Source organism: Styela clava, chromosome 1 (genome assembly GCF_964204865.1).
Source record: "Styela clava chromosome 1, kaStyClav1.hap1.2, whole genome shotgun sequence".
In the NCBI taxonomy this organism is placed as follows: domain Eukaryota; kingdom Metazoa; phylum Chordata; class Ascidiacea; order Stolidobranchia; family Styelidae; genus Styela; species Styela clava.
In genome coordinates, this window is record NC_135250.1 from 1 (window position 1) to 9332 (window position 9332).

Genomic DNA, 9332 nt, shown 5'->3' on the forward strand with positions numbered 1-9332 from the left:
CTAAAACCCTAACCCAACCCAACCTAACCTACCAAACCCTAACCCTAACCCTAACCCTAACCCTAACCCTAACCCTAACCCTAACCCTAACCCTAACCCTAACCCTAACCCTAACCCTAACCCTAACCCTAACCCTAACCCTAACCCTAACCCTAACCCTAACCCTAACCCTAACCCTAACCCTAACCTAACCCTAACCCTAACCCTAACCCTAACCCTAACCCTAACCCTAACCCTAACCCTAACCCTAACCCTAACCCTAACCCTAACCCTAACCCTAACCCTAACCTAACCCTAACCCTAACCCTAACCCTAACCTAACCCTAACCCTAACCCTAACCCTAACCCTAACCCTAACCCTAACCTAACCCTAACCCTAACCCTAACCCTAACCCTAACCCTAACCCTAACCCTAACCCTAACCCTAACCTAACCCTAACCCTAACCCTAACCCTAACCCTAACCACTAACCCTAACCCTAACCCTAACCCTAACCCTAACCCTAACCCTAACCCTAACCCTAACCCTAACCCTAACCCTAACCCTAACCCTAACCCTAACCCTAACCCTAACCCTACCCTAACCCTAACCCTAACCCTAACCCTAACCCTAACCCTAACCCTAACCCTAACCCTAACCCTAACCCTAACCCTAACCCTAACCCTAACCCTAACCCTAACCTAACCCTAACCCTAACCCTAACCTAACCCTAACCCTAACCCTAACCCTAACCCTAACCCTAACCCTAACCCTAACCCTAACCCTAACCCTAACCCTAACCCTAACCCTAACCCTAACCCTAACCCTAACCCTAACCCTAACCCTAACCCTAACCCTAACCCTAACCCTAACCCCTAACCCTAACCCTAACCCTAACCCTAACCCTAACCCTAACCCTAACCCTAACCCTAACCCTAACCCTAACCCTAACCCTAACCCTAACCCTAACCCTAACCCTAACCCTAACCCTAACCCTAACCCTAACCCTAACCCTAACCCTAACCCTAACCCTAACCCCTTTTCCTAACCCTAACCATAACCCGACCCGACCCCGACCCTAACCCTAACCCTAACCCGACCCGACCCGATCCGACCCCGACCCCGACCCCGACCCTAACCCTAACCCTAACCCAGGGGTCGGGAACCTTTTTGGTCAAGAGAGCCCTAAAATATACATATTTTCAATTGCATTTCCGTGCGAGCCATATAACATTTCTTCACTTAATCAGGTCTGAAACGTTTACTCAAAAGTCAACACATTCCATGTCAATATACATTTAATGTGATTTCTGATGCTGCATGTAGTCGCTGCGGGCCTTGAACGGTTGCTCACATGCAGCCCAAGTTGAAATCTACGATACTCATCACCCTTTTTCGTTTAGGCATCTCCGTAGTATTTTAAAACTCTATCGCTTTGTGATGTCACAATATATGTTCCAGAATCCCCATGTTTTGTCACAATGCCTGTCTGGTAATTCTCTTACATAACATAGACATGCGCTGGGCCCGCGTTGTCAAACGTATTGGGAATTTTTTGCCAAATTTGGCCATAAAATAGTTTGAAGTCTAGTAACAATAGTAAGCTTAATCTTAGAATAATAGATTTTTCTGAGAGCCATATGCCGTCACCAAAAGAGCCATATATGGCTCGCGAGCCATGGGTTCCCGACCCCTGCCCTAACCCCAACCCCAACCCCAACCCCAACCCCAACCCTAACCCTAACCTATTTAATTTTTTACTTTTATTGTACATAATATAATTCAATAAACTAAAAATTGATGAATTGTATGCCGAAGCGATCAACACCTCGTCCTCAAACACTGATGGAATGGACATAAAAATGAAATTGGATTTTCTATCTTATGATTGCTCGAATGGGTATATACTTTTGGTTATATTTTATTACATTATCCCATTAAAAAATATATATATATATCCAAGTTGTTGTGCACATGGATTATTACACGATATACTTGACTATAGAACTGATAGAATGCAGATTACAAAACAAAATAGAGGAACAATCATTGGGTGGGAAGGCCCTAGGACCGGTTCAGCACTCGAAAGCACATTGACAGTAAGATTTTAAATTCACTTTAAAGCTCCCATGAGTAGAAGTAGTCTAGTAGAGAGCGTAATTTTTAAATGTTCTTATTGGTACCCAATACAGTAATGATTTGTCAAGGAATGTAAATTTTGATAAGAGATATCTGTATTTTAGGATCATAAAAAAGTTGCAGTGTGAGGATTTATGCTGTGTGATCAAAGCAGTAAGCAAGAATATAAATTGACTGATGGGGGATTGAAATTGTGATGTCTGTATGAAAAAATAAATTAAACACACATATTTTAACTTCAATTAATTAGTGTTTTATGATAGAGTTCTACTGATCTTGATAATTTTTTCCCAAACTCATTCTGTCATTGTATACGAAGTCACCAGCTGCATATTACAACCTAAGAGGTGTTTTGCGTTTGCCATAATAATCCATTTTGCTTGATTTCAGGCTGGTATTAATAACCTTTTTCACATAAATTGGATACCTATTATTGCCATTATCTAAACATGACTTCAACATATATATATATTTATAATTTTAGATGTGCCAAAAAGTTTTGAATTATTTTGTCGAGTGTTTTTAAATTATTGATTTGTAATAAATAGCAATAACTTTTTTGCTACTGGAAAATCCACCACATTTATTGAATGCATTAATATTTCTCTTGAAACCGTTACATTTTATCAATTCCAATTTGTTTTGTGGGGTATTTACATTTTTGTTTCAAATAATACTTTGTCAAAATGGCTGTTATACTTATATATAAACACATACATGCTTAGATGGTAGACAAGGTTCAATCGATGTGGGCAATTCATTCCAAAATATCGTAACTAAAATATAAATTTTTGCAGACGTCTCGAAACTCACTTTTGAAGAATGATTTGCTGTCACCAGATGGGGTTTTGGCATGGAAACACATCTAGAGGGAATTTATGAAATTATGTCTAAAAAAACATTTGAAACAGCCATGTAAACTAACAGACCAACATGTTTAACTCAATAGCTTGATAAAAATGTCTGTTAAATATCAAGCACAGGTATAGCACAAAGAATTGTTTTGGGTATTAATTCATTTGTATTTTCCTATTAGATCTATCTTCTATTGAGCATTTAAATACTTGGATCATGAATATTATTTCTGAAATTACCAACAGTATTCAGGTCATTAATAACAGCTGAACAAGGGAAATTTTTCTTTGTAGGTTCTTCCTGCATCTGTTGCTAGGATTTCGGAGATGTCTGAATTTGAAGCAACGCCAAGTTTTGCAAACTGCAAAATATCTTTTTTGACATATGCAACAGCACTACTGACGTGGCTTCCCTCAAAAACGGAAATCTACTACTACTCTCTGAAACATCTGGAGACAAAAGACTGCAGTAGATCAGCAAAAATTTCATAAATTATTTTACACACTGGAAGTCTACAACAGGTGATTCGCTTGATTATGATTTTTTATTAAAATAAATGCTATAAAGCTGCATGCAACACATTCTGTAGTCATATTTAAAAAACAACAACATTTCATTGCTTCTCCAGCGTATGAAGGGCTTCAAATACTGGTACCTTCAACATGTGATATACCATATAAGACCAAACATCTGTCAGACCCCCCTTTAAGTGTGAGATAAAAGTCTTCTAAATTGTTCTACTATATCATACATATAAATTTTTCGTGGCGTGAAACACTTTTTGGAGTTAGACCATCGGGACTATTATAAACTAACATTTGCGATCAGACCTGCTAGGTGTTTTGGTCTAACTTGTCAATTAAAGATTTCAGACCCCCCCCCCCCCCCCCCCCCTTCAAAATCTTCAGCTATGCCCTTAGGGCCTCACCCTAAATATTGAATGAATCGCCAAAAGAATTTCAGTTTAAAAGATGCATATTTTGCAGGTCGCGGGGCTGGGAATCCATCGGTGCTCCAGTTGATTGAAAAGCAGCAAAGAAAAAGAAATATGTAGCAATGTCCACGTGATAGAACCTAAATTGCCTTTTTACTCCAGCTAAGAACCACTCCCAAAGCCTTAAACAACATCAATACCACTATTAATATAACTTGATATTCAGTGTTTATTCACATTAGTAATTAAAATAATAATTTGTATAAATTGTATTCCTATGGATTATTGAGAAAAAAACTTGGGTACTCCAGAAATACGTGTACCAAGATGACGGACAACGGAACATAGTATGTGTACCAGGTTAGGCCATACTTTTAGGTACAAATCCTACGAAACTCACTTGGTTAGTCCCTGAACTCGTAATAGAACTAAAATAAGGACATTTTGGCCTAACCCTAACGTGGTACACATACTACGTTCCGGTGTCCTCCTTTCTTGGTACGCATACTTCAGGAGTACGGAAACTTGACTGTAATCACATACATCTCAATCTTAGTTCTAGCTGCTGTGTCTCTTCAATTGGTTTCGTATTCCATGAGTCCTATTGTCCATCTTGTTGTTATTATTTTGGCTGCAGTACTTTGCGTATACATTTGCTCATATTTTTTGAATACTTTCTCAAGTAGTGTTGTTACATCTTGACATTCAGTTACATTGTTTTAATAGGTATTCGCTCATGAATGATTTGAAAATATTTTCCTTTTATATCAAGTGTCAAAATAAATTTCAGCTGCTTGCATGTGTTGAGATAGCCTTTGTATAATCATTGACTCTTAAAAAAGTTATCTATAGATTGGTTTGATTAATTTCTTGAGCAGAGCCTTGTGTTTCTGGGTTGCATTATTAACAGAAATTGCTGCTCTACCTATTCATTCTAGATTGTTGTCACATTCACAAAAGCTGCAGTGCGCAAATCACTGGCCCTTCGTTTCGTTCGACGCCGTTGAATTCTTTCTCATAGACATCACAGCAAATTTTTTACGTTTACTCATTTTATCTCTTATGAAGTTCCAGATCTAAACTAAATTCAAAGTTTAATTTACTGGTATATTCATTTATAAGGGTAAAAATAAGGACACACGTCAAAATAAGGATGTTTCTTAGAAATAAGGACAAAAACCTTTCCTAAAACAAAGACCTTCAAAATAAGGACAAATTCTAAAAATAAGGACGTTGTGGCAGCCCTTGATTATAGGTCAAGTGGAGAAAAAACTTCTGTGAAAGCTACAATAGTTGAGATGGAGTGAGACCAAAATGCTGTGCTACTGAGCGTTTTTTTTTTTATATAAAGTGCAAAGTATTCATTTTCGTCACCACTTTACCTGCATCTGACTGACATTTTTTGCAATGCATCGCATTTTTGATGCCTTGCTTTCTTTCGACAGGGAAGTTGTCACATCATCCTGGTGATTTGCAAGACAGACTGTGTCTCCATTTTCACAATTATTTGTTCATTTTTATCGAATTTCTTCGTCCTTCGGCAAATATTTCGATCAGTCATCAATGAACAGGGCTAGTTTTCGAGCTGTGATGCAGGAGCGTCGTCGTCCTTAAGCATTTAGTCTGAACAAAACCAACCGTGACGTTCGCCACTTGGGGGTGCAACATCGCCTTTTTTTGTTTATTATCCGGCGAGCGGAGTTGGACATCTAGTAGTAGTATATATTTACGTCTGAACCGATCGTGAATTGCGCGAGAATTCACCTCAACGCTCGCTAGCAGACAAACGCACTAAATTTAAAAAATCGTCTTCGCGTTGTGGTGTTTTGTTTTCTTTGCGTTTCAATCGTTCATTTCGAATCCCTATTTTGCAAAACAAGGTACCGACACCGTTCCCTAAATTTAGAAACGTCCAATCAGATGAGGTATTTAAAATAAATATCCCAGATTTTAAACTTTGTATGATTGCCGTTTCATGCATGAACCAAACATAAATTTGTTTAACGAATATTAAAAGTTGAAATAACTTTCGCATTAAACCATACATAGTATAACACGAACAAGCTATGACCAGTAAAGAAATGGCAGGACATAATTCTTTGAATGTAATTTCAAAATTAATTCCTCAGTGATCCCTTTCATTCTTGACCAAGTAATGTTTCGAAAATATAAACATTTCACTCAGACATGCATGGCGGGTGGAGTGTAGAAATCATAACGTAAAATCGATCGTGAATTTCGATGTAACAACGCGCGCTGTCTCGTTCACGAATTGTTGTATCATCGGAAATGCTTACATTCGTTATATTTTGAGCATTTTTGCACTAATAAATAGGGCGTGACATTATCAAAATCGTCAAGAGAAGTAAAATTGAACTCGCAAATTCCGTAAATAAAATTTTGTAATACACGGAAACGATATTAGCTATAATGTTTCGAAAATGTAAACATTCATTTCGAATCCCTATTTTGCAAAACAAGGTACCGACACCGTTCCCTAAATTTAGAAACGTCCAATCAAATGAGGTATTTAAAATAAATATCCCAGATTTTAAACTTTGTATGATTGCCGTTTCATGCATGAACCAAACATAAATTTGTTTAACGAATATTAAAAGTTGAAATAACTCCCAACGCTGCCGGTACATCTAAGCCCAATTTTTTTTTTCTTTTAATTTATAATTTCTCGTTAACCAATAACGCCTGACACATCACTCAGGGCTCGTTGGAAGCTATGTTTTGTTTTCTACACGCTAGATGTCGCTCCTGGACCATTATTCGTACGACGTCACGCTTATGCTTGAGTAAGCATCAGCTTGTAAACAAACAATCAACCTTTTTCAATTCCTGCCGAACGCGTCATTCTTTATCATAACAGCACTCTCGCATGTTTGGTATCGTTGATTTCCTAGTTGTTATAGCAACAGAATGAGACCGTAAGAGATCTTATAGCTTACGCCGTCGCATAGTGAAGACGTGTTATGTTTGGGTGGGTCGTGTCTTCGCGTCAGGTTGTGCGACATAAGAAATGTCCGATTCCACTGAATCATTTGCATCTGAATGGTTAGGAACAAATTTTTTGTTCTCTATTTGCCAGAGGACACTCTCTAACGAATAACTGCGACTGCTGACGAGACGTAATGTGATAGTATATCTTCCTACTACTGCATAGCACATTTCGTAATGTGATAGTATATATTCTTGGAGTATTTGGTTGTATTAAGGTAGATTTTCCTATTATGACGCATGAATCGATATGACCCGCTCGAGTTCAATCCCGTCATATTTATATACCTAGCCAATTCCCACGCGGGAATAATCCACGCAGATATAGTACTATTTGTTTTTTTAAAAATTATGTTTTTTTCTCAAGATAATAAATAAACTAAAATTACTAATTATAATTACTAAATATATGCCATCCGGCTGTAATGGGTTTAATGTAATCTCAAAATTAATTCCTCAGTGATCCCTTTCATTCTTGACCAAGTAATGTTTCGAAAATATAAACATTTCACTCAGACATGCATGGCGGGTGGAGTGTAGAAATCATAACGTAAAATCGATCGTGAATTTCGATGTAACAACGCGCGCTGTCTCGTTCACGAATTGTTGTATCATCGGAAATGCTTACACTCGTTATATTTTGAGCATTTTTGCACTAATAAATAGGGCGTGACATTATCAAAATCGTCAAGAGAAGTAAAATTGAACTCGCAAATTCCGTAAATAAAATTTTGTAATACACGGAAACGATATTAGCTATAATGTTTCGAAAATGTAAACATTTTACTCGGGCATGCATGGCGGGTGGAGTGTAGAAATTGTGAACAGGAGTATAACGTAAAATCAATCGTGAATTTCGATGTAACAACGCGCACTGTCTCGTTCACGAATTGTTGTATCATCGGAAATGATCGCATTCGTTATATACTGAGCATTTTTGCACTGATAAATAGGGCGTGACATTATCAAAATCGTCAAGAGAAGTAAAAGTGAATTTGCAAATTCCGTAAATAAAATTGTGAATTACTCGGTAACGATATTAGATATAATGATCGCGGGGTTTCTTGAGAGAAAACGTCGGAACTTGGATAAGTTAGTTATAATTATCGCCTGGCCATCTATTGGGCACAAAAGTACAAAAGCGCAATTTTTTTCAGCAATAGGTCGCATATGTAAATTATGGTGACCGTACATTTGAACCCATGTACATTTGAACCCATGCGTATATCCACGGGTTCAATCTATATGCGGGTGCTATAACCCATGGGTTAGGGTTAGTATGGGTTTAACTATCCGTGAAACAAAATAAATTCCATAGGTGCAATAGCATACAGGTGCAATTGTCATGGGTTCAAATGTACGTGGGTTCAAATGTAATGGAACCGTAAATTATTATTCAAGAAGCGCTGTTTATTAACGTCATCTCGTCGTATGGCCATGCAGAAATGCCTTTATTGTCGAATTATTTAGTCACTATTTTAAATCAACATTCGGGATTGACGCAATCGCAGCTTTGCGACGTTTATCTGTAAAGTAACATAGACACCATAGAAAAGCATAGCAAAGTTAATTACCGTATTGTCTTAATAAATATCTGCATCCCGTTATCGATAATACAATTACCATTTGCTTAATATTGTGACGGTAAATTTACAAACGTTAATAAGTGATAGGAAAGCCAACGCAAATGATAAAAATTAGAATAATATTAATTTGGATTTGAAATCACTCCTCAATGGTTTTAACAGCTGTTGCCGACGTGAACGCACAGGTAAACGCGAAATATAAACTTCGATGTCCGCCGACCCGAAAGAATTACTACTTGCAAAAAACAGAAAGGACGGTAATATAGAATATATATGGCCGCAAAAACGGTCACGGTGACAAAAACAATCAGCGATTATGACGAAATTACCCAGTAAAAAAACGCTTTGTATCCGATTTTTCAATGTCTTTAATAATTTCCAAAGGGAGTATGGACCTCCCGTTGTGTATAAAAAATATTCGTTATTCGACTATTCGGTATTCGTTAAAAATGTTCGAATTATTCGATTCGAAAAAAATATTCGATTTTGCCCACCCCTAGTTATGGGTCTAGTAATAGAATTCCTACAATTGGATTTGTTGGTATAAAATGTATTTTCTCCTCCTAGAATCTATATTGTCTGAACCTTTTTTGAGTGCACCTCTCAGATTGCAAAAAATGATGTTACGTTTAAAAAAGTATGATTTGAAAATCATTTATAAAAAAGGTACTGAAATGTATATTGCTGATACATTGTCACGAGCATATGTTTCAAATGATAAACTCGTTGATATTATGCATAATTATGATGATTTTGATATTCTGACAATTGTTTTCTATTTCCCCACCAAGAGCACATGAATTGGTTGAAAAAACCAGGACTGATCAAACATT

The 9332-nt window shown here is 37.3% G+C and overlaps 1 long non-coding RNA gene across 2 annotated transcripts; it reads left to right on the top strand.

Moving 5' to 3' along the window:
- The first annotated feature begins 1941 nt into the window (after positions 1-1941).
- LOC144425787 (uncharacterized) lies at positions 1942-4165 on the top strand. Of its 2 annotated transcripts, XR_013477658.1 has the most exons (4): positions 1942-2078; positions 2916-3101; positions 3267-3494; positions 3960-4165. It is a non-coding gene; the product is annotated as an uncharacterized LOC144425787 (long non-coding RNA). The 2 variants fall into 2 exon arrangements; XR_013477657.1 differs by lacking the exon at positions 2916-3101 and having other exon boundaries at positions 1989-2078.
- The last annotated feature ends 5167 nt before the right edge of the window (positions 4166-9332 follow it).